At 41.3% G+C, this 25,844-nt stretch overlaps 1 protein-coding gene across 4 annotated transcripts in view; it reads left to right on the top strand.

The window, feature by feature from the left end:
* The first annotated feature begins 961 nt into the window (after positions 1-961).
* Positions 962-25,844, top strand: part of SEMA3D (semaphorin 3D) — a 150,320-nt gene continuing 125,437 nt past the window's right edge. The window contains exon 1 of one of the 4 annotated variants that reach the window (XM_087764551.1): positions 962-1,103. The gene's annotated coding sequence lies outside the window, so the exon portion shown is untranslated. Of the gene's footprint in view, positions 1,625-25,844 lie in introns of all 4 variants that reach the window. The other 3 variants (XM_087764552.1, XM_087764550.1, XM_087764553.1) reach the window with 3 other exon arrangements.

Consider the following 25,844-nt stretch of genomic DNA (forward strand, 5'->3'; position numbering starts at 1 on the left):
TTATTAAACAGTGACATCCAGGGATTAAGGCAATGGTAAGTTTTATTGATGGTAATGAAATGAATGTGGAAAATCAAGTGTAAGATCTACTTTTGAAAGCCTTAAAACAGCAGAAGCCAATGGGTACTATGAAACAACCTGTCTTCAAATTCCTCTGTTTATTTTGTGGGATTATAAGACATATGTAGACAAGTACAGTCTGTGTGTCTGTGCATGCAAAGTTTATAAAAACAACATCAGCTTGGTACTGTGGTAACAAACTGTTTTAAAAACGTAGATAAAAAGGTGTAAAGCTGGCTTTTGATGAACTTAAAAAAATCCCCATGTTTAGATCCTGTCCTGGATACCCAGACCACCCATCTGACTTCTATGTGAATGGCAGGTGAGGATGAAGTTTTGCTGAGGTGGGTAACATGGTGGAAACTCCAATATATTCCTCTGGACTTCTTTGGTTCTCCTGTTATTTCATGGGAGCAACAGTTGGGGTCTGTTCTGCAACAGAGTCGCCAGCTGAAGACTTTCAATCTGAGCTCTTCACTAAGGGAAATACAGTTTTTGAAAGAGCCCCAGTGTGTCTTGTCTGGAAGTGCCTGATACTATCTGTGCCATGTGTTCAATGGCTCTCAGCCTGTGGGCAGAAAAGCTCTTCCTCGGGCAGCCACAGAAGGAAATATGTTGGAGAGAAGGGTTTGGTGTGGGAGTGGGTTGGTCCAGGAGAGAAATTCTCTCTTAGGAAGTGGTCTGCAGCATGCGAAAGCTGGAGAACCACCGATGTAGCACATTCCACGGGCAAAATAAATAAATGCAAAAGCAGATGTATCCCTGGCAGCCACAATTTTGCACGTGGACTACACTTAAATAAATGTGCACCAACCCCTAGCTATAGGCCACTACCCAGCTGCTTTCTCCTTATCAGTGTGGCAAGCTTGCTATTTTTTTTTCACTCCCAGTCTACCAGGCAGTGACCTGCAGTTCAGCCCCAGCGGGAGTGTGTCACAGGAATAATGTGAGTGGACCTGAGGCTGCTTTAGGCATTATGATCTGGACCAGCACTTGTGCAAGGAAGCACATGTAGTTTGGGAAGCCCCTGTGCAAACTCACAGGTGTGTGATTCAGCAGTGCAGGAGAGGTCTGTGGTCCAGGGGAAAGTACGTAAAGCACAGGCACCCTCGGTGCCCGGTCTCAGCAGGGTGGGCATATTGCTGCCACAGCCTGTTTGTGTAATTGTGTGTCTGTCTGTGCACTCTGCTACTTTTCACGGAGTTAAATGTTTCCTGGTGGCCGGGGCTGTGACCTACGCCGGGAGCAGCAGCAGTGGGTGTGTGTCTGAGCTGGCTGACACACACACACACGCACACGCACACGAAGCAGCCCATTTGCTGGAGGGGTGTGCATGTGCGTGCGAGGGAGTGGAAAGGGGTGGCGGGGATGGAGGAAGGGAAGGCAGGGGAAAGTCTGACACTCCGCGCAGAAGGAGCGAGACCCTCTGCTGCCGCCGCCGCCGCCGCCGCCGCCGCCGGGGAGGAGCCCGCCTCGCTCGCAACGCCTCCAAAAACCCGGCCACCGGCCCCGGCCCCGCACCGGCCTCACCCCGCACCTCGCCGCCGCTCCGGCTCCCCGGCAGGTACCAGCCAGCCCCCCCCGCGACTTTACGCCGCGCCGCTGCGCGCTGGAGCACTTTTCCGCCGCCGCGGAGAAGGGGTGGAGGGAGGGGGTTGTGGAAAAGTGCATGGGGTCCCCCCTGCTTGTCCCGGACCCTCCGCTCGCCTCTCCTCCGGCAGCCGCCGCGGCTGCCGCGGAGGGGGTGCCGGCGCCCGGCACCTGGCGGCGGTCCCCGGGCCACCTGCCCTGCTGTCATCAAGGTGATGAGGTGGGCTGGCTTCGGAAAATCCCCACGGCTCTGCCCTGGGAGCGTGGCAGAGGTGGTTTTGGGGGGTCAGGGGAGAGGAGGCGACAGTTTTGGGGAGCAGGGGTTAAAGGCTGGGGAGGTGGGACCCGTGCGGGTGGAGGGAGAGGTGGTTCGTTCTTTCAGCCCCGGCAGCTCTGCACCTTCTTCTGCATCAGTATCTCAGGGTGATGGGAAGGGCAACATGGGCATAATCAGCCCATGTCTACCAGCAAAACTGTTGCATGCTGGAGCGATGGCAAAATTCCTTCCTTTCCACATAGTCCTCCAGCACTGCCATGAGCAGGACTCTGCTGAAAGTGTCCATCACTAGGAAATGCAGAGCACCTGGTTCACCTGGGGTGCTCACTGAAATAAGATTATTTGTCTTCTCACACTGACAACCTCTACTTTGCTTTGTGCAATAACACAGAGGGTGGTAAAGCTTCTTGTTTTGCAGTGAATATTGCAAAACGAAAGTTGCTGCTTCTATAAAGGAAACATTCCTAAGCACCTTAGGTAACTGGTGACTGTGTACTGAAGAAGCACAAAGCAGCCACCTATGTTTCCTTTAAAAAAGCTTCACTTTGATTTGAAATGGGAAAACTTGTCCAAGAACAATAGAGATCAATGGGGCAATCTGACCATAAGCAGAGAGCACTTTGCTGAGAAAGCAGCAGCTCAGCGCTGCATCTGTGGCTCTGACAGAGGCCATGAAGATGCAGGCAAGAACTTTTACAAGAATTTTAGCATGTTACTTTTTCTTTTTTACTACTTACTTGCAAATCCAGGGAACAAGGAAAGAGACTTGATTTCACTGTTTACAATTAGGAGGTGTTTAATACTACATGGCACAACGTTTTAATACTGTTTTTCAAACCCTCATTAGTATATTAGTTGATGTGATTTTCATCTTTGCCTTTTAATTAGTTTGTTTAGCTTATTATGGGCCTGATCCAGAAAAGCACTACTCATCATCTCCTGCAAGGCATGTAAGGGCCAAGATCTTTACTAAATCTGTGAAAGCTGGGTATCTAAATAGCTTTCTGAAGAGGAACTGGGGTAATTTAATCCATAGTTGTAATCCATCTGTCAAACAGAGGTACCCAGATTCTGCAGGTATAACACCTATTTTTCTTAAAGTTTCCAAGACAAGTCCTGCTCTGAGATGCTTCATAAATAGAAGCAGTTTAGTCTTGATCAGGCTGAGCAGCTTGGCTTCACTTTTATATGAACTTTATTTTGGCTTGGACATCCAGACTAGCCTGAGATCCAGGAACTAAATTTACTTTCCTTCTTCTTACCACTGGATCAATTCAACAGGGATTCACAGGGTACGGGGAACAGAGCAGACTCCCCGTTAGGTGCAGTGCTGAAGCAGAGAGATGTGCTCCAAACCAGGCAGAAGCATTTTGAGCCAAAGTCTTCCGCAGCCAGTATGTGGGCTCTGGCCATGCAGTGCTTTAACCAGAAATGAAAATAGCAGCTTCACCAGTATCCTCTGCCGCATCTCAAAATACAAGAACAAGAGCTGGTATAAGATGCTTTCAGGACAATAATCCCAGGAAGAGAGAAGTGCCTTTCTAGTAGTGCTGAGTGAGGTGACTAAATATCCAAAAGGTATAATTTCGAGGTGTATTCCTGCCCTCAGCTTTGCCTTGGTGGGTAGCTGCTGTTAGATCCCCAGAAGAGTGATACTTCTTTTGGACCCCACTCCCAAGTACCAGCCTCCACCTGCTTCTCTCCATCTGCAGGTTGTGCCATCAGCCGACCTTCCAAAACACTGTAATAGCCCTGATCTCCCTCTACTTCTCAATGGTTTTGTGGCTTTTTTTTTTTTCCGAGAGATGATGTTTTTCACTGTAGATACCACTAGGTTCATTACGCAAATTATACTGCACCGTTGCAATTCTACTGGGATTTTGGAATAGAATTAAATGGAACAAGGCCCTAGGAAAAAAAAAAAAAGTTTTAATTAAGCTAGAATATTAAATGGAAATAGATGTTGTTCATTGGGAAAGAGCTCTTTAAAGTGTTTGAGGACACTGCATCACTATTACTTAGCCATTAAATAATGATAATTAAGCAAATCAACACTGTAAACACCAAGGTATTAAAAAGTGAAGCCAAAGAATGAAACACTCCCAACAAAAGCTGTCCCTATTTTGGTCCTATCAGAAGGGATATACTCAGCATCTCTTTCCATGTTCTATCACAGAACAAGTGGAGGTGCAAATGTCCCACATAGTCAGGAACTTTACAGTTTAATTTGCAGAAGGTCATAATCACTCAGAGTCACTCTGTGAGCATGCTGTCAGCTTAGGGCGGTCAAAATAATGATTCATTTCTAGATTCTTTTTGAATCCCTGTTTTGCTTTTTCTTTTGTTATTCTTTTTACCTTTAAAAACACAGAGGTTGTAATCTCAGGCGTCTATTCATTGTGCACCACTGCAATGTAGACATACCGGTTACCTGTGGTTCCGGAGAGGCTGATTCATCAGCTGGGAATCAGCTGAATTCCCAGCACATGCCAGCATTTCTTTGGCTAAAACCCCCAGTGCTGGAATTGGCCACTGAGCCACCTCTATACTCTTTGAGGTTTCCTACATGGGGGAATCCTTCAATGCTTGTTAAGCAGGCTTTCCCACCACGTTCTCCTGGCAAGGCAGCCTGCGGGATAGCCAGAGCTATATTTGGCCCATTGTCTTTTTAACCGGTGGAAAATGCTTCAGGTGCATGCTAAGTGCTGTGAAATCAAATAGACGCAGAGAATGTGTGATGTGTTTGTTTTCCTTGCTTTCTGGATTTTCTCCAACTACAAAAAAGCAACAGAGAACCTCATAGTAAAGCCATGCCCATGAGACGTGAAGCATGGTGGCTGTATTTAAACTATGGGTGAAGCAAATCTTTGCTCCATGGGTGTGCTATTTTTATCTTTTTTTATAGTGCTGCACCTCTCTTGTACTTCTTAAGACAATCTTCCCCCGCCCCAACATTTCTGTCTGGGTTTTATGTATTTTATAAACTTAGCAATGGCAATGAGTCAGTGCTTAAATTATCCCTGTATAAATCTTTAGCCCTTTTATCTTCTCCTTTCTATCCTTGTGTATTCAGAAAGGCCCCTCTCTGGTATTGTTATTTTTCACATCCTAGAGATATGCTGTGTGAACATCCACGTGTTATCTGACAGGGGTGATAAAAAAAAAAAAAAAAAGGGAAAAAAAAAAAGCAGCCCTTCTATTCCACTCTCCCCAGCTTACATGGATCCAACGTCGTATGGAGGGGATCCAGGATGAGTCAGGGAGCAGTGCTGTTGTCCAAAATTCCAGTTAGCATTACAGCTGGGAGGCAGCATTTAACATCATGTGGATTTATTTTTTTTTTTAAAGGGAACTCCAAAATAATTTATGGAAGTCGTATAGCCTAATGGGCAGAACAGATAACAGTAAGCCAAGAAGAACCTGGATTCCCATATGGGTTGAATCATTGACTCAATTTGACTATCAGGGTGATGGGTATGGTATTTAAGCCTAGAACATTATGCTGGCCTTAACTAAATCATTCCACTTCCCTGCCACATAACTGGAAAATGTGATTAAGGTTCAGAGCTCTGCTGGTACCTAACAGTTTACCTAATAGTCAGCTTCACTGGTCGGACTAAGCACAGTACATTAGAGGCATTTATTTGCAACCTTAATTTGCAGGATGGATCCTAAAGGGTTCAGGATATATAAGGCTAAAGACAAATTCATGCTCTAGAGTTTGTATATACATAGAGACCCGCAACTCATGAGGGCCTTCAGCACTGCATGAATTTCACACTGTATATATTACTCAGCTTTCAGTAACACGGATCCTTTTTGTACATCTTTGCATATTTTTCCTCCTGTGTTATTGTAAACAGAAAGAAGAGTCGTGTGAGCTTTTTCTTTTAAAGTGTTCTGTTTAAAAGCAAAACAAATATCCATAATTAGACCGTTTCCAATCTAGCTGGTCAGTGAATCAGGAGACTTGCAGGAAGCAGATGTCATGCAGAAGAAGAGAGGCTAATTGGTTCTGTAACATCTGAGCATACCCCAATGATATGCTGAGTTTTTGTTGATGTTGTTTTCTTATTTATTTTTTTTCCAAGGGGATGAGGAGGAGAGAAGTTACTGATTTTCCTGGAATGTCCCCTTCCAAAAATCCTAGAGACACTGCAGCCCTGAGTCTGATCTCATCTTGCGTCACCATAAGTCAGAACTAAATGCACTGGAAACAGAAAGCCTAGGATTAACTGAAAATTATACAAAACTAAGGCTGTCATGAAATTAAAGACTTGCGTCTGTTCTCAGTCTATCTGTACCTAGTGGCTTCAAGGGGTTTAAGCAAATGTTTAAAGATAGACTGCTGTGTAAAATGCTGTCTTGAAAGAGGTACTTTCCCAAAGTCTAAATCTAGAGTCAGATCAAGTCTTTTGAAAGTTAAGTGCAGTCCTGAGGGCTGATGTGGCCAAATATTCCATCTTAATCTTGGCTAGAATTTTAACATTTTGAACAGCTAGATCTAATGGTATGTGCCTACCTAGCTTGTTATATTCCCCTGGAATTTATCAATGACACACTCCATATAATTGTGGTTACTTTTTGTCTGTCTAAAATCCTTTTTTGGTTTTGTAAGGGAGAGACTGCAGAGAGGGAGTATGTAAAAAATTCTTTCTCAACCAAAAGCAAAAAGTTTATATTTTTTTCCTTCCACAATGAAGAATTAAAACAATGTCTGTTGCTTTCATGATTAATGTCAGAATCTCTGCTAAAAAATAGTACAAAAAAATATGATGAATTTTTCATATGGAACTTATTCCCTGTAATTTTATAATGCACATATGTGAGGTTTTATGAAGACTTATACTAAAAGGCTTTAGAACAGTGTAATAAGGGAAAACTGTTCGTAACATCCTTTGGTATCAAAAGAGCTAAAAAGCTACACTTTGAGAGAAGGAAATAAAATGAAGGGCAATGACAAGTAGTGATAGACTGTTGCAAACCTAGTTCCTTTTCTCCGAGATTTACAGAAAGAGCCTTGACTGTAAGGTTCTCCACATATTTTTTCCGACTTTATTCATAATCTGTACCTTTGCAAGATGTAACATTCCTATATCCATTCTCTAACTTCTGAAAGACATGTTCCACCTGCGTATAAAATACCAATCATTTACTTAATTTTATGACTTATTTTCTTTTTTAAGCAGGTGCCTGAAAACCTTTGTTAAGGACATAAATAAATCTTCAAAGCTACTACAGTACGTCCTACTAACAGGGTGATCGCATGTTACGTCTCTGAAGATCTGTTGTTGCTTAATAGAAATCAGAGGAGACACGAACAAATTTGTGTCTGACTTCCAGATTTCTTAAAATCTTGTTTTTAGTAGGAAGCATGCATAAGATATGAATAGTCATGATTTATCACTTGTGTTTGTATAGTCATTAGTTACAAGGAGTAGACCTTTTCTCATTCAGAGAAGTTCTTATTAATTTGTTAGCTATACTGCAGTAGCATCAGGAGGTCCCAGTCAGAAATGAAGGTCCTCTTGTGTTTAGCACCCATGATGTATCCAGTTAAACAAAGAAACAAAACCCACTTTCAGCCATAGTGTAGGGCAAGAGTCAGCAAGCACAGAAGACTGAGAGATGTAGGTTCCTCAAGAAGACAAGTAATAAAAACAATTTTATTTCGTAGAATAAACAGAGGTCTCAGCTTATTTTTCTGTTGTTGAATGATATAAGCAAGCATCAGGGCAAAGTTGAATTTGTAATGGCATTATGAGATCCCCTATCATGGAAGATAAATAGCAAATTTGGCCTAATGCCTCAATAAATTAATTACATTGAATTAACCTGACTTTTGGTTCCTGTGACCTCCTTAGTTCAGCAGATTAATTTTTGAACAATGCAGCTTCAAAGAATCCACTTTATTCTGGGGAGGTATATTATAAGGAAGTTAGAGTATTTTCTAGAGGCACAAAGTCTGCACATGAACAAATCTGGAATTCTTGGATCCATTGAGCCATGTAATACTTTGAGTCGGAGACTAAGCCTTTGTGTTTCAACTGGAGCAGAACGCTTGTCTTCAAAAGAAAGAAAGAAAAAAATCTAGAAACACTATGCAGAAACACAAGCTTACCAAGAAGGAGAAAACATAATTCAGGATTTTTTTATCTAGGGAGCAGGCATACCAATTTTTACCTGATCTTCATGTATCTCAATACATTAATAGTGGAGACAGTTGGTGTCATCCAATTTGCTATCTAAAAGCAAAATATTGTAAGTCAGTCATTAATTTGTAGAAACAGGTCAATTGAAAGGAACAGAAATCCAAGCATAAAGGGTGAGCTAATAAAAGCATATATCTTTATTACTTCTATCCCCTTCCTAAAGCTGAAATGTAATACCATTTTTTTGTAAGGAGTTCTTTTGTCAATGGATCTTTAAATCTACATGTCTTAATTTCAGAGTTTATAGGTTAATAAAGTATTCTACCTGAATGCGATCCTGCAAAAGTAGTCCCGGGTGAGGGATTTCGTGATAATTTTAAGGACAGGAAAACCATTCACAGATGGGTGGGTTTTAATTTAGCATAAGCCACTGTACACGTCCCATTAATGTGATGTACTCTGGAGCTGAGGGGCAAATTTCTTCTACAGCTTGTAGATAAAACTATGGCACCGAGGAAGTGGACAGTGTCCATGGAAATGATGATAGCACACAGCAGTTGTTATGTTCCAAAAAAATCAATATAACAAGCTGCGTCTTCAGTTGGTGTAAATTAGAGATGCGTAACTGAAATTAGTGGAGTGATTTGTAATAGCTAAGGGCAGTTGTATGTCTTTAGAAGAAATGAGCAGCTCTAAAAGCTGAAAGAGGAGAGCAGAGATTTAAGTTAGCAGTATACACTGAAAACATATGGGGAGAAGAGTTGTAAAGAGAAGCTCGAGACTGAAGTACTAAGCAAGTGCTATTGCTTCTTGTGCATTGACTTGGTGATTGTGGTGGGATCCCTGAAAGTCACAAGTCATGAGGAAGGGCTGTGTAAGCCAGCTTGCAGAAAGTAAGGAGGAGCACTCTGCAGCTTAAGCCCGGAGCTGCAGATTTAAGTGCCTAAATTCATTTGGGATCCTCAGCCATGACCTCTCCCAGCAGATAGGTATCTAGGTAGGGTCAGTCTTTTTCTTGTGTCAAAATTTATAATAAAATGAAAATTAAAATAAATTTTAAAAAATCTCTAGCATATATTTCAGTGGTTCAGGTGCCTGCTCTTGCCTGAGGTGACCTGGAAATGCAGTTTTTCAAGAGCGTGTCTGAGCGATGGTGTTGCTGGTGATTGGGAGCATGGCTTTCTTAGCCTGCACGGTTCCACTTTGTTGTGAGTGCTGTTATCAAAAGCCCAACAAAAAGGGACTGTGGCTTGGCATGGTTAGAGCATCATCTTTCAGGGATAAGATTTCTCTTACTGGACCTGCTCCAATTAATGTTTTGGTATCATTTTTGATATTTCCTATTTGATACTGAACTACACTATTGAATTAATCATTAGGAGTCCAATCCTACCCGTTCCTGAAGGAGTGCGCTAACCTTGGGGCTGCTGGAAAAAAGGTGTTGGGAGAAGTAGATCTTCTGGTTTCAGTCTGTGGGAGAACTGGGCACGCTTGGAGGCCACCCTGGCTTTGCAAGTAAGGTGGGCAGAGCAATGCCTGTTTTTGAACACTGCAGGCACTGAACAGTTTGGAATAATCACGACTTTGTTGTATGTGCACCCAATGGCCCAGGTACCATGGGGGACTTATTGTTAAGCAGGTTTGGCTCCATACAAAGCCTGGTAACAACAGAAGACAGGTTTTATACTGGTCTCTGATGCTGAACCTGGCTGACTGAAAAGGCAGTTAAGATCATAAATCTCTGTTATTAATCTAATCTTTTGGCTAAAGCAATTTTAATAGACAAGGATGCTTTACATAGCTATTGCCTGAATCATCGTGGTCTGTTGATCTGATGTCTTCTATAAAATATAATGTCAGAACTGAGGTTTTCTCAGACGGGATGAAATTCAAGGTGTTTATTTTAAGACTCAATTTATTATTTTGTAAATTGAACTTGAAGTTTTAAAGGCTTTAAGGAAAAGCTGACTGGATATAATTTTTGGAATGTCAGTCCCACCTAATTGAGGAAAAAGTGAGAGAACTGATGCAGCCAAGAGATTTACTAACATTGTCCAGCCTTAAGGGTCTTTAGGTCCTCTTTGTAGAAGAAAAGGTGCATTTACCTCTGCTGCTCTGTGCTGTCTATTACCCGGTGTCCTGGGTAATGCTGTTTGTAGTGTACAGATTTGTTCTGGAGTTATGACTTGGTGTTTATAGTCCTCTAGTGACATCTACAAAAAGCAGACATATATTATCTCATAAAGCTGCCTCAGCTTGAAAAAAGTAAAAAATGAATCTATGGCAAAGAAATATCTTTCCCAATACAACACCCTGACAACCCATGCACCTTTCAGTAAAATTAAGAGAGTTTTCATATGGGAAGATTTTCCAATTTTAGATAAAATCATTATAGACTGCATAGGCTGAAGATTGATTAAACTTGGAAAATAAAATATATGTGAGGGGGGAAATGGTAGACTGATGTTCTTACGGTATCCCTCTGAAAATTCATATATCTGTTTTTTGGTTTATGTGTTTGTTTTTTTTTTTCCCTAAAGAGATTTACACTTTAAAGCACAGATCAATTACTATGCTGTCCTCATGAGCCTGAAGGCCCTGTGTCCTTTGCTTCCTGTGACTTGGCTACAGTTCATTGCTTTCCCAAATGGCAACATGAGCACGGTTATGAAACTCGTAACACAGACATTGATCTCCTCGATGGTGGTTAAAATCAAATCCTGGCTACTTGGTGATAGATTAATTATTGTGCTTTGGCTCTTACAGAGATGGAAGGGTTGGGTTTTTTCCTCAATTTATTGCTTTTGTACATTGATGTGTAAGGATGGAGAATAAATACTTAGGCACAAAACACTGCTGAAAGCTCCAATGACAATTTCTGTATCTTTTCACAGACTGACAGAAAAGCATGAGGTACGTGCAGCAAAAAGGGCAGGGAGTTTGTGTCTCTTAATCCCAAACATCTGGTTTCAAAGCAAAAAAAAAAAAAGCAGAATGAAATTGTCATATTCAGTTTAACACCCAAGGTGTGATTCTGCTTGGTTTATCCCTGGCTTTTCCATTGTGCTAGGTCAGTGCTGGCTGCCAGCGTGTCCTGTGGCACAAGGGCTTAGTCTGTCCTAGCTGGAACTGCCATCCTCACCTCTTTGCTGCAGCAGTTTTCCAGGTGGATTCAAAGCACAAGAGAAGCTGCTCCTGCCTCCAAACTCTTCTCCCCTCTGAAATTTCATCTGCTTCCTACAGTTTAACTCTCTCTTGTACTTTAGTAAAAACTCAAGGCACAGTTATCCTGTATCCTGTCAATTCCCAGAAATGGTCCCAACATGATGAAAAAATTTCCCTCCCTAGGGGTACTCTACTCAGTAGCAATCTTGCATGTGGGGTGTTAAGCTGTTAAAGGGAGAGAACTCAGACAGATTTCAGGTCTTGTGTCAGGTTTTCAAGGCAATGGTAAAAACGCCTTTGTTAGCGAAAGCATTTATGTCACCAATACCACAGGCACAGCTGTTCTGCAGTTGGTCAGTGCTGAAATATGGATAGTAATTTTCTTTGTAAAGACAGGCTTTATTTCTATTTTTACCTTAGGATATCATCCTGTTTTAAGGATTATAAAATCTGCCTTAATGAATAGTTGTTTTTTTTTTTTTTTTTTAAAAGTACTTTCCATCGTTTCTGTCCTTTCCTTCCTTCCTTTCCCTGCAAACAAGGTAAATGCCACTAAAGTGATGTGAGAAGAGCATTTTGGAATGTATTTGGATTCATTGTGTTTTGTTTTCCATCCAGGAATTCACATGACACAATGGAAAGTGGGCTCTGACATCTCCAAGATAAACTATTAGTTTATCTTGTCTATGAAGTGCTGCACTCACCTTTATAAGTGAAATTGTATGTAAGGCCAGAATAACTGGGACACAGTGACTTTGAATATAAGTAGCATTATTATCTTTAGTGCAAACATCAGTAGAGATTACCATGGTCCGTTCTGATGACCCTGGGGGAATCTCACAAGGCCTTGCAGTAGGCACTGTAATATCCCTACTGTCTATTTGTTTTCATTCTTTTCTCAACAAAATAGTATTTTGATGATTGGAAGGCATGACTCTGTTTTAAATCGTTCTGTCTCTCTTCATTCTTCTTTGAGCCACATGGGAGAAGAGGTGTGAGCACAAGCGGTTAGAAAAGTTGAAAAGGTGCTGGTGGAGGATGGAGAAATTAATGACTGATACTGTGGAAACAAAGGTTGTTCTGTACAGCCACCAAGACTCTGCAGGCGTTATGTTCAGATGGATTCAGCATCCTCACAGTGTCTTCAGTGTTTTCCCTTAGAAGATCAGTAGTCTTTTTCCAACTAGTCTTATTAGATCCCACTGATGGGATCTGGTCTGAGCTACAAATATATTGTGTTACAGAAAACTTCCCAGGCTTAGCTTGTGTGTGCCACCACTCAGAAAGAAAACCCAGCAATACTGTGGAGGCAGCAGCAATTGCTTAGAGCTCTGTTTGGACATACTCAAGTTGAAGATGTGACCTCAGTCCCATGGGTATCTTTTCTCGTGTAGCTGTCATTTCCACCTCCTGCTTTTCTGTTAGGATGGGAGAAAGTCCCAAAATAGGCATTTGAGTTTTTGGCAGTGTTTGCTGCCTAAGTGCTTATTCTTCATTCCCTACAGAGACATGGTGGTGCATCGGATTCTCTGGTTTGTGTAAAACTTCGAAGTAGCGTGTTCCTCTTGTGGTTCACAAGACATAGGTTGGAAACCCTGACATAGAACAAACATGTTTTCTTGTCCTGAAGCTGGGTGATTGGGCAAAACTTTCTCATTTTGGTGTAGGAGTTTTATCTTTTTCAATTTCAGAAGATGGGCAAGGCAATTCAATGGAAAGGATGTTGCAGAATCTCATTTTCTTGATGTCCCCGGAAACTGAGTCCTATTTGGACAATAAGTGCTAGTCCATAAACAAGCTATTGGATTCAATATAAGGGTAACTGTGTAATGTTTCTGTGGTCGGTTTAATACAGGAGTCGATCAAATGTCCCTCTGATAATCTGAAGTCTTGGAAACCTTTTACAATTATTTAAACACCTTTCTTGAAAGATGTATGATACTTTACCTGTATGCTTCCTACAAGCTGTCCATACTCTGTGCTTATAGTTTCTAAAAACAAAACATGGACAAGCTTTGATGATAATTCAAAGTTGATACAGGATTGTTTTGATTAGTTAGAGATCAAGGCTGCTGTCCTAGAAGGGGATAACTGCACTTGTATAGTACCAGTGGTTTATCTTGTCATTTGTTTGAGTAGCGTGAGACTGTCACTTCTCTCTCCCTACAGAAACTTGCTTTTCTGTTTCACCATACTGAGATAATTTCAAAAAAAAAATCAACATAGATGAAATGAATTGAACCTCTTTTATAAACTGACCCTTATTGCGACCCAGGTGCAAGTCCCAGGGAAGTCAAAGGACATGCTTAGCATTCAGCAGTTCTCCCCAAGATTATTCTAAGAAACACATATCGCCCAATACTGAAGCCTGCTCTGGTCTGATAAGGTTTGTCTACATGCAGAAGTCAGTGTGCTGTTAAACTAAAATAACAGTGTGCAATGTGGTATCTTCTTCACACTAACTCTCTGCATGATCAGTCACAGGGTATATATCCTAAGTTTGCTTTCGAAGTGAAGTAAGTTGCTTTCTAATTAAAAGTGTTCTAATATACACTTATGTGTGATGTGATTGCAGAGCAGTCAATACACTGCTAATTCACATCTTACTGTGTCTGGACTCTCATGTTGACAAGCTCTAAGTATTTCAATTTTAAGGTCTTGGTCAGTTATTTCTATAAGTGCAACAGACAATATCAGTGCGCTGTACTGTGATACAGATTGCTCAGATGCTACATACTAGAGCAGAACTCTGTGCTCATAGAATTGAATATAATGTTTTCACTGATTTTAGTGAAAGGTCCAACTCTATGATGGTGTGCATGTGTGCACATTTATCACAGTAACACCTAAAAATCCAACCTGGAATTTTGGCCTCATTGTGCTATTACTGGTAAGTTAACATCTAAGGAGAGCTTAGAGAAGAGCAATAAATATGGGAAGGGAGTCTTTGAGTCAGGTTTGATTTATGAGGAAAAATTAAAGGATTTGAGTGTGCGTAGCTTGTTTGAGTTTGACAAAGAAGACAACAGGACTGTAAATACTTCAAAAGTTTAATTCCAAAACCAGCAGAGGATTTGCTTAATGTTAAGGACATTTCAAAGGTTAGGACAGCAGCTCAGGAGACCTGGGGTTAATTCCATGACAGACGTCCTTAGGCAAGTCATTTCTGCTTAGATCCTAGCAAATTCCTAAAGGCACCCGACTGCCACTTCCTTGTCTATATCATTAAGTGTTAGTCAGCTGAGACTGAAACCCACTTAATTTAGACAAGTAACTTGCTAAATACCTTTGCAGGTCTGGATCTTGGCCTCTACCTGCCTCAGCTATATATGTGGGGAGGACTGGCTGGAGACCTGTCTGGCGGAAAAGGACCTGGGGGTGTTGGTTGACAGCCACCTGAACATGAGCCAGCAGTGTGCTCAGGTGGCCAAGAGGGCCAATGGCATCCTGGCCTGTATCAAGAACAGTGTGGCCAGCAGGACCAGGGAGGTGATAGTGCCCCTGTATTTGGCACTGGTGAGGCCGCACCTCGAGTACTGTGTTCAGTTTTGGGCCCCTCACTACAAGAAGGACATCGACATGCTGGAGCATGTCCAGAGAAGGGCAACGAAGTTGGTGAAGGGTCAAGAGAACAAGTCTTATAAGGAGTGGCTGAGGGAACTGGGGTTGTTTAGGCTGGAGAAGAGGAGGCTGAGGGGAGACCTTATTGCTCTCTACAGCTCCCTGAAAGGAGGTTGTAGCGAGGTGGGGATCGGTCTCTTCTCCCTAGTAACAAGTGACAGGACAAGAGGAAACGGCCTCAAGCTGCTCCAGGGGAAGTTTAGGTTGGATATTAGGAAAACCTTCTTCACCGAAAGGGTGGTCAAGCATTGGACCAGGCTGCCCAGGGAAGTGGTTGAGTCTCCATCCCTGGAGGTGTTTAAAGGACAGATAGACGCAGTGCTTGAGGACATGGTTTAGTGGTCGACTTGGCAGTGCTAGGTTAACGGTTGGACTCGATGATCTTAAGGGTTTTTTCCAGCCTTAACGATTCTATGATTCTATGATTCTATGATCACTCCAAGATGATCTGTCTGAGGCCCCTGCTAACCCATGCAATTGCACGAGTTTGCATTCCAAAGAAAGATGAGCTTAGTTTATCCTGCTGTAGGCGTGACTCAGTGATAGAGGCCTCCCTCATATTATTACGGTCAGCAACATCTCCTTATGACTAGTTTACTCTTTTTGGTTTGCACTCTTCAACGAAAAGGCCTGCTTTCAGGCTTTTTCCCTCTTGTTTTGGTAGCTCCCACCTCCATCCTCGCCAGAGCTCACCTTCATGCAGCTGGACTCTTATTTCCCTCACAACTGCTTGTCACTTGCCTACTTCACTGGGCGGGAAGGGAAGGGAAGGGAAGGGAAGGGAAGGGAAGGGAAGGGAAGGGAAGGGAAGGGAAGGGAAGGGAAGGGAAGGGGAGATTCCCTTTGTTATTCAGCCCTCTGTCTTCTGGCTCATCTACTGATGAAAAGGCAGGGATGTGTGAGTAATCAGTCACTTCAGGGACAGGGAACTGGTGTCAGAGAGCCTGTGGCTACACATGATACTGGACTAGACTTATAGCTTGGGAATGTCTAAAATATGCTGAATTCAGAAGAGCAAAATGTGTTTGCAGGAGTTTACATTTATTGGTTTTTCTTGACCTTGCAGACCCAACACCTATTGCTTTGGGAAATCAGAGCTGAACTGTCCTAAGAATTTAGAGGAGGATGTAGTGTTTGCGCAGGTGGTGGGGATCTTATCTGGGTGTGGACCAATCCTGACTCAGATCAGGACATGAAATAAGAACTCCCAAATTGAAGAGGTGTATTTGGGTCACAAGGCTATGAGCTTAAAAGCCCATCTTCAACCTGAGTGAGACTTAGCTGGTGAATTAGGTGGGAGATGCACCTACCTCTGGTTCCCCAGAGAGCCTGGACTTGAACTAGGCACTGTGTTACTGGACACCGTAAGGACTCTTGGCTGTTCTTGCTGCAGAAATGCAGATGCCTGAGGCACTTGTATTGTGCACTGTCAATGTGTAAGGGAATAAAGGTGGAGATTATGTGAACTGCACTGAGACCAGCCCCTTGCTGGGCTCTCTTGACACCCCAAAGCCCTAATCCTTCCCATGAGTGACTCCAAACCTGTGAATTCACATCATCTGCTTTATGCCCTAATTCAGGGGCTCTGAATCATCCTCTGTAAGTACCTACCTCTTTCCTCTGGTTTACATCCTTGGAATCTCACCTAGATGCCTGATGTGGGCGGTGAAAGATACTTCCAAGTGCCCAGTGCTTCAGACACACAGAGGATGACACTTTGCATGACTGCTTGTCCACAGGCCACTGCAGCTCATACAACACAATACAGAGGACAGAGAGAAAGCAGACAACAGTGACAGGAACACCACATTGCCTATATATAGCTAAGTAGCTGTTGTGCTCTGCCTGTTATAACAACTGTCTCACTTTTTACTCCCTCTGACTGTTTTATCCATCTGGTGTCATTCATTATATACTTAGACTATAAGTTGTAAGGAGGAGAGGCTTTTGTATCCTTCTTCATAGTATGTGCAGCACTATGGGGTCCTGCCCCTGACGGGGGCCTCTAGGCACTATCCCAGTATAAATAATACATAAAAATAGATCAGCAGTGTAACATCCATCAAGAAAACCATACAGAGACCTAAGCAGTGCTTTAGTATTGAATTGCTGTACTGTCTAATGTGGGGTTCATGTAATAGCTTGCTGTAGTTTTCTGAATTAGAAGACAGATCATACAAAGCCTTATATCTATGGGCAATGTGCAGGGAGCTTGGGGGAAATCTATAATTACTAAAATTGGGAAGTGTGCCAAAGATGATTTACAAGTATGGGTAAGAATGCATCTTTTGTGATGCTCAGGACTTTACCAGGTTTATTTTGGAGGCTTTCCAACATTAATAGCAAAAAAACAGCCAAAATTTTTGAAGTGAAGCAATCAGACCAAGTTTCAGCTGCAGCAATAGCTGCAATAGCCCAGGGGCTTGCAGTAGCTTCCTCTCTCTTCACACAGCACCGATTGTTTATGTTGCACCAGGTAGGATCACATTAAGCAAAACAATGTAACTGAGTGATACAGATAGTTTTTGAGGTGTGCAAGGGCAATACACAATGGAAACGGGTATTATTAATATTATCACCTGTATTACAGCCATGGTTGTAAAGTTCCTCTGCACTCAGAGCCTCACTAGACTGCACACTATGTACAAAGAGCAGGAGTTAAAACTCCTCTGAAAAAAGTTAGTAAGTTGTTAGAGAACAAATATGTACCTCAGAAATGAGGTATTACTATTCTCATTCAACTTGGAGTCATGAAGGTGTAGTAATTTGCTCTTGCATAGTTGTACATAACTGTTCCTTGCAATTGATTTGATGGGATTGCTGAGGGGGGTTTCGGAAGGTGGAAATGAACAAGTCCATAGCCACTGACAATTTGTTTCTTGTCACAGCAAAGCATTGGACCTGTAGCACCAATTCTCAGATGCTTTTTGACAGAAATTGATTACAGTTATCATTTTCAGGCCCCTGATCCACTTTCATTTTAAAGATCCTTTTGTGCAAATACTTTTTTATTTGACCCATGACTCCACCTGTTGGAGCTCCGTGTCAATTTGGTAACCCTGATCAAGGGCTCCATGGGGCAAGCTCTAAGTATCTCAACTCAGATGGTCATATAGGTTCTCTGTCTAACCAGCAGGGAGGGAGACACCTCTGCTTCCCATCCAAGAAGTCTGGAATGGCTGGGAGTAATCAGTCCCTAAAGTGCCTGTTTCTCTCTAATGAGTGTAAATGGAAACTAGATGAACTGACACCTAGTTTTCAGATGACTAAATTTAGGATGAAGGAATTGCAGTATTTCTTTAATTCATTTTAACTGCTTTTGCAGACATTGGGGTATCAGTGACAGCAAGAGCTTGGAAAGCAGCATCTCTGTCAGCAAACCCTGGTCCAAAATACTTAGTTCACTTAGGTTGCAGTGCTTTGAGGCAGTGAGCTGGGGTGAATCTCTTAATTGTCAACACAGGAGCCTGTTTCAGTGCCAGAAGGTTCAGTCACATAACCTCTGTGCTAGGTTCTTTTTTTTTTTCTTTTTTCCTCCTCTCCCCTTCATCTTTGGAAAAACATGCAGTTGCAAACTTGGAGCAGAAGTAGCATCTCCAGTCTCTGCTGCTGAACTGGGACAGGCTTCTATGCTGGTGGACTGGGATGGGCTTCCATGCTGGTGGCTGCTGGAGGCGATCTCTCCCATTGTTCACTGACGGTGCTGCAGGAGTGTATGGTATTTAGTATAGGAAAACCACGCAGGATTTGATTTAGGATCATCACTGCCACGGCTGTTGAGCATCTGGGTGGCTGTTTGTTGAAGGGAGTGTAACAGCTTGCTGGGTGCTTTTATGTCGCATCACAAATGACATTAATAAGTAAATCAAAGAGAATGTGATTGAAGAGACCGAGGCATTTCCCTTAACTTCAAAGAGTTGGATTTGGCCTGTTAAATCAAAAATTGTGTCTACAGACACAATATATACATATATATATTTCAGTCTTTACGGTTTAGCTGGAGCCATGGTGGCCATTTTCCTGCTGTCCTTCTACCCAGGCTGGAAGAGGGAGACTTCTCTGTGGCTTCATATAATTTATTTTTGTTACCTTTTGGAGGTCCAGCATCCCTGGAGGTGTAAGTGCTGAGAACTGTGCACGTCAGAGTCCTGATTCTTTCTGTGTCAGACAAACTGGTGGCTCCTGATTTCAGAGTTTCTTCATACTAAACAAAGTCCTTCCATTCTGCAGAAGACTTTATAAATGCATGTAGGGAGACTAAGAGTCCTTGATTTCCACAGATCCAAATAAACCCATGAAAAGAAAAAGGTTTCTTTCATTGCTCTCAGGAGGAGTTAGGCAGGTAACTTGAGCAGCAAGAGAAGAGGTAAGCAGTTGCACAATCTCCATTCATATCATTCACACTCACACATTGGGAAAAAAATTCCCAGCTCAAGAGTGGGCTCAAAATTAAAAGAGAAACATCCCCAAGGCTTTTGGAATAGGAAAAAGAAAAGAAGCTGCAGAAGCTCAACTATCATGAATTGTTAAAACAAAACAAACAGCTGGATGGCAGAAGGGCTGTTCTTTGCCATAAAACATTTCCTGAAACTCTTTCTTCCAAGATCCATGCTGATTATTTATTTGTTTTAGTTTTTCTTTCTCATGAATTGATTTAATTAAAAAAAAAATTGGGCATATCTTCTGAATATGACAAGAGGATGCTAGCAATAATTTCGCTAGTTTCTTGAGTGTGATCAGTTATTAATCCCTTCTTCTAAGCATGTGGTGGAAGAGAGCAAGGGACTCATATCCTTCTTTGTTTGTAACTCTACCATCTTAAAAGTTTATTTCCCATTTCCACTCTCATTTCATCGTCAGCCTTCTGTCCTCAGTCCTTCAGATCCATTTCCAGCAAGTACAGCAGCACTGAACTTAAGGTGTTTAAAGTAAACCAGGCAATGTGACTGCAGCTGAGAGTGACTCCATGAACAGGTCCTCTGGCAGAAGGGAAGAGGTGGTGACATGTGGCACGAGGGCTGTGACAAGTACCAGAGGTCAGTAGTGCCTTCACAGTGCTGCCTGCATGGCTTTTATCGCCTCTCTTTTTGAGGTCCATATCTCAGGGCAGGTGAATTAAGAATATCCATGGAGAAGTCAATGAACTTCTGCTCTAAAAGCATGTCCCTGAGCAGGATCTTGTAGGAGGACAGTTGTGTGCACTGTAGTGGATATCAGCTGTTTGCTGTTTTTTTCCAAGTTTGTCAAAGCTTTTCTGAAAACAGAGTTTCAGTGATCATAAAAGCCAGCTGATGTTTTAGCTTAGCATTGCCTTTTTAAAAACAGAGTTAAATTTCAAAGATTTCACCTGTAATTTATCTGCCCACACCCTCTCAAAACCTAGAAACCCCTTCCCTTTTTAATTTCTACCTGATGGTCATGTTAGCCTGCTTCAGACATCTGTATTCACACTGTGGAATATTTTGCATGGTTTTGCCATGTCTCATATTTTCCACAGAAATTACACAAGGAAAGGCAGTATTTTTTTAAGTGCCAAAACATAATGGGTTACTTTGCTTGCTCTGTCGCTGACTGCCTATCTTTCTTGGCTGATGGTCTTGGTGGCACATTTCCCTTGTGAGCGCAGGGACTCTCAGGCAGACTGCAGGAGAGACAGATGGGTCACATCTGTATTTGCAAGTTAAACAAGGCCAAAAGACAGTATTGACCTGCAATAGCCCATGATGTTTGTTAGTGTGCTCATTGGCCTGGTTTTTGCTCTTGTCACCTAGCACATTTCCAAACCACCCTATCATAAGCTGGGGGAATGGCTCCCAGGAGGCAATATGGATGAGACCACTTGGTTTTGAAGAGAATGAGGGTTTAGCTGTATGGACAGAAGCTGTGCCAGGCTGCTCTGTCTCAGGATCTGCACATTTTATTTATTGATACAGACTTAGGTTTGGGGCCTGGAAGCTCAAGTCAGAGCTGCACTGGGGGTGATTTTATCATATTCCTGTAATTACATGGGTTTTTCCTCCACCCATCTTTTGTTTGTTTTGTCTTGTTAGATGTAAGCTCATCAGGGAAGGTATTGATACTTGCCCTTTATTTGTAGAGTATTAAGTACCATGTGGCCCTGACCTGCATAGTTTTCAATGCAAATTGAAAGTTGCAAGTTGAATCTGCTCCCGCCTGTATGCTCGCAGCTTGCTACGTTTTCCCTGACCATAGCTGTACTGTTAAGAAGGGAACAAAGAGTAGCTACTTAAGAACTGTAAAACCTGCCTCACTTCAGCCCTGGCTATTTAATTTTGTAGGCTTATGTCAGACCTGTAAGGTTAAAAATGTTTCTTTTCTTGTCTTGGCTTGAACAGCAAATGGAATGTTTCAAAGGAAAAAAAAAGAAGAGTCCATACGATGCAGGCCAGAGTGATGCAGTCTTGCCTGTTTTTCTTGATCTGAAACATTTTATTAGCTGGAGCTCAATATGGCCTGACTGTCTCGGTTTCCATCCCATTTTTGGATGGAAAGTTGCACACCAAGCAGGCGCAGAAGCAGTCATTTGCTCATCAATGGGTGGATGTTTGCTCATTTTCTTCGCAGCATAACATTTCCTTGGTTAGAATTTTCTTCATCCCTTCCTCCTCTGTGAATGCGCCCCAAACTGCAGAGTAAATAATTTTGCCTTACAATGAACAAAGCTCTGAGATGATAATGAGAAGCGGTGAATAAACTCTCCATGCCTTACACGATACAGACTTGAACTCTGCTGAAGGGGCCATATGCAGCAAGGTCAGGAGTGTGATGAAGTATAAGTTTGGAAGGGGAATCTGCTAGAGAGATAGTATAACCCACTGAGTGATAAGTGCTGACAGACTGGCACCCTGATGTTTGAAGTGCTTTCCCTTGCAGCAGAAGTATGTCTCTGATCCTGTTATGTTATGTCCAGACTTGGTCTGTTTTGAAAGCCTATACTGTCTTCACATGGAGACTTAGAAAGATTCAGGCTGAATGTATTTAACAGAACCCTGAATTTTGGGCCATGGTTAAAGATAAATTTTAAAGATTTGATATGGCCTTCCCAAAAGGCATGTGTAACAATAATGATAAGCATATGTCAGTACCTCTACATGATTATTATAAGTTTACATCAGTGTTTTTTTAATACTTCACTATTAAGTTACTGTGTTTAGTGCACTAGTTCATAGAGAATAAAAGCATTAAGTTATGATTTCAAAAGAATGATAAAACAATAACATTGGGGAAGTTCAGTCATCTTCTAATGCTTAACAAATTGGGAACATTATTCAATCTGTCCAGGCAGGCTCTTGTGCGGTTCATGTTCTTCTCTGTTTCTTTCCTGTGGGTTTAGCTTCTGAGTGCTCCCGGTATGGCCACACAGGGAGAGGAACTGAAATATGTGAGTGACACCCAGAGTGGGAGGCGGAAGATTAAATGAAATGTCCTGGGACCTTCCAGGAGAAAGTTGCTCTGCTCTTTACCCAAACCTCAGTGACAGAAGTAGTATCAGAAGCTAGTCATGGATGGTTTGCCTATTACGGGGTCTTAAGAAACAGTAGTGATATGTTTTCAGTTCCTTGAATCAATTTGCTTCAGTTACATTCGCAAATTTATATATATATATATATATATAAAGAAAAGAATTACAAATTTTGTAAATAAAAAAGGTTGGGAGAGAGAAAAAAAGATTTTTGGTTTTTTTGCCTTTAGTTTCTAGTCTAGGGCTGGGACAAGTTTCCCATCCCATTTTCTGTATCTCCAGGACAGCAATATTTTGTTACATTTTCATAAGATTTCTGGTACCTGACATGGAAATTCTATCATCTAGTCTGGTTCTTCGACAATCACTGAGGAGAACACTTCACTGCTTTGGAAGGCAAGAGGAGGCAGGGGTATAACCCTTAATAGTATATGGGATTAATCAGGCCTCTCTTTAACTATTTCAATACAGAGGGTATATCTGCACAGATAATAGAAGAAAATACTGTTTTCATTTTGATTAATAACAATAAAGCACTAACAGATATGTAGATGTGTCAGTTTTCAGTGATTTGCAGCCATGCTCCCCTCCACTGGAAACAATGAGAAATAACTTGCAAGTGCTTTTATTATCAGCATCCCAAAGGATAATTGTCTGCACTTTCATTCCTTCCCACTCTCTAACATATATGCACTAGGCTGCATTTTTTTAACCATGCAATCAGAAAGCATGTCTTCCTCAGGACCTCTGGGTCATTCCTGCAGAGGGTGGACACGGAATGAGAAAGACATGAAGGAAGTAGAAATGTTGTCTTGTTATTTTTTAAATAAGCTTAGTAAAACATTTCCTTTATTTTCCCTTTGCTTCACAGACTTACTGTGAGAGGCAGGATCACGTTGTTTGCCATCACATTCCAGCTGTAGTGCTGACATTTGTAACTTTTCAGTTCTTGGCCTTGTAATCTTCTCATTTCATTTATCATGGAATCCCTTTTGTGTAGCATGACATTTTCTTTCATTTCCTCTCAAATGAGAATACTACCACAATAAGGACATGTACACCTAACATCGCTAATATACTTTTCCTTTTTAGTAGCAGAAGGATAAAAGCCTGTTACATCAACGTCAGAGGGATTCATTCCTTCACCTCCTACAGCAGAGGACCATGCTCAGACATGTCAGGGTTTTATGATGTTTCAGCAAATGATACTCAGTGAAGGGCATTACGTAGGGAGTAGTGATATGTAGATCTGGAAATGGAGAAACAAAAGTAATTGTTCTAGTAATGTTTTTTATAGGTTTCGGAAGCATTTATTTGGTCTGGGTATAGTCAAATAGGTAAACAAGTGATAGCATAGACCTACATTTTTTCCTCCCATATAGCATCTGATACTTAACTAAAATCAACAGAAGGCGCAAAGGAGCTCAGGTTGGTAGTTTCACTTTCTAGTGGTTACTGTTTCTCTTCCTTGGTTATGCATGTAGCTTTGAGTGATCAGGCTGCCAGGTTCTATTTTTCAGGTACCTAAATTGAATGGAGGTGAGTCTGAACCACAGAGATATTATAAATATATTTACACTAAAATTATTAAAGACAAGCTCTATTTTCATCCAAATTATCTGAATAAATGTACTCACTAATTATTCTGTCAAAAGAGTTCAGAGCTAAAACTAAGATGATAAATTAAATATTTGTGTACTAGTGAACACAAGTATCATCAATATTATAGGGCCATGATGGTCATGATCCTTTTCTACCTAATTAGTGCAACTTCGTTGAAGTCTGTGGGCACATGCCAATGTGTCCCTTAATGATTACTCTCTGCGTTACTCTGATACAGCTCCATAGTGGAGACTTTGCTATAAATCTTTATTAGAAATCTCTGCTACTTTCACTAAAAATGTGAAGACATTCAGTAAAATACAAGGGAGTTAATTGCTGGGATGGAAAATGAGAATGAATAATCAGATAATCACTATTTGCAACTGTAAGCTTTTCTAAAGTATTGATTATCATGATTTAGGCAAAAAAAATGCATTTTCATGTTATTCTGTTTAGAAATTGCATGATCTCAAGAGGCTTGAATACTTTCAAAGGTACTGAACATAGGCAATAGTATTACCATAAGTAACGGTATTCTTACCAATTTATATATTTGATCTAAGTAGAAATGTATCTTCTTAGAAAGGTAAATTAGCATTCATCTTCAATGTTATGTGTGGATTTTAGAACATGGAATCTTCAGTATTTATTTCTCTAAATTAGATTCACTGCAAAGCTTTCATGTTTACTTCTGCAACTCAGAATCAGGAATTGCTCAGGAGAATCAATTTACCTGATGGACACCTCTCGTGTTATGAGACAGCTATATGCCTTTCTAGAGATCCAGTTTATCTTTGTGAAAACAGAATTAGGCTGTCAGTATGCAGTTGTTTAAAATAAGCTCCACACTTCACCGATGTGGTAGGTAAGATCATGACATAGCTTACAGATCTACACAGGATTTTAGAAGGAATTCATAGGGATTCCTATGGGGCTTGACCTTGTTGACAGTGTTATTGACATAACTAATTTTCTTCTCTGTTACACAATGGAAATCTAAAATGCAGCCTTATTAAATAGCCTTATTGAGTTGTAGGAGGGATACAACTTCTTTCAACTTTTTTTAAAATTTAAATTTTATTTATTAACAAACATGTTTTCCTATTAGAGGAATTTTCTGTGGACAAAAATGAACCAACTATTTGATGCATCATGTGTGATTAAAAATATTTCAAATTGAAGATTTTGGAATAAATTTCCTACTTTTTCTTGGTGGGGAGGGTGAAAGGGAAAAAATATCGGAGCAATTCTGTTTTTCATTGAGATGCTTCTGCTATGACAATTGATAATTATAGAAAGCTGTATGGGAACTGAAACTGAAAACTGCAGTGCAGAGAAGGTGATGTTCTTGTGCACTGTGACTTCACATTTCAGTATTGCAGAACACGAACCTAGTGCACAGTTTAAAAACAAACAGGCTGCTGGTCAATGACACAGCTTGTGTTTTTCTGTTCTCGTGAGTGCTTCTGAAGAATCACTAACTATATTATGAACATTATTTTCCACTAAACTTTGAGCCTCTGTAGTTGATCACTGTTTTGCTGGCTTTTTCTTTTGACACCAAAAAGAGCCATGGCCCTGCATTAAAAAAAAAAAAAAATTCAGATTATATTGGCTTAGTGTATTGAATGTGTTTCCAGAGATATGTCCCAGAATCTATCTTGTTTTGCAGTGATAGTTTATAATTAAACTTCTTATTCCCTGGAGGGCCCTTGTTTTGGCTTTCTAAGAGTGAAAATGCAGTGTGATAGATGTGTGTCTGTTTTTTTCACCTCAGATGAATGGAACAAATGTCCAGAATCTCTTAAATTACTGCCAACATGTAATCTTTAAAACATTTAAAAAAAAGAGCTGTTTGTTTATTTGAAGGAGTTCTGCCAGTATTTGGAAGCAA

The sequence above is a fragment of the Nipponia nippon genome, unplaced genomic scaffold, assembly GCF_047370975.1.
Source record: "Nipponia nippon isolate SJK-2023a ecotype South Korea unplaced genomic scaffold, ASM4737097v1 scaffold_3, whole genome shotgun sequence".
Lineage (NCBI taxonomy): Eukaryota > Metazoa > Chordata > Aves > Pelecaniformes > Threskiornithidae > Nipponia > Nipponia nippon.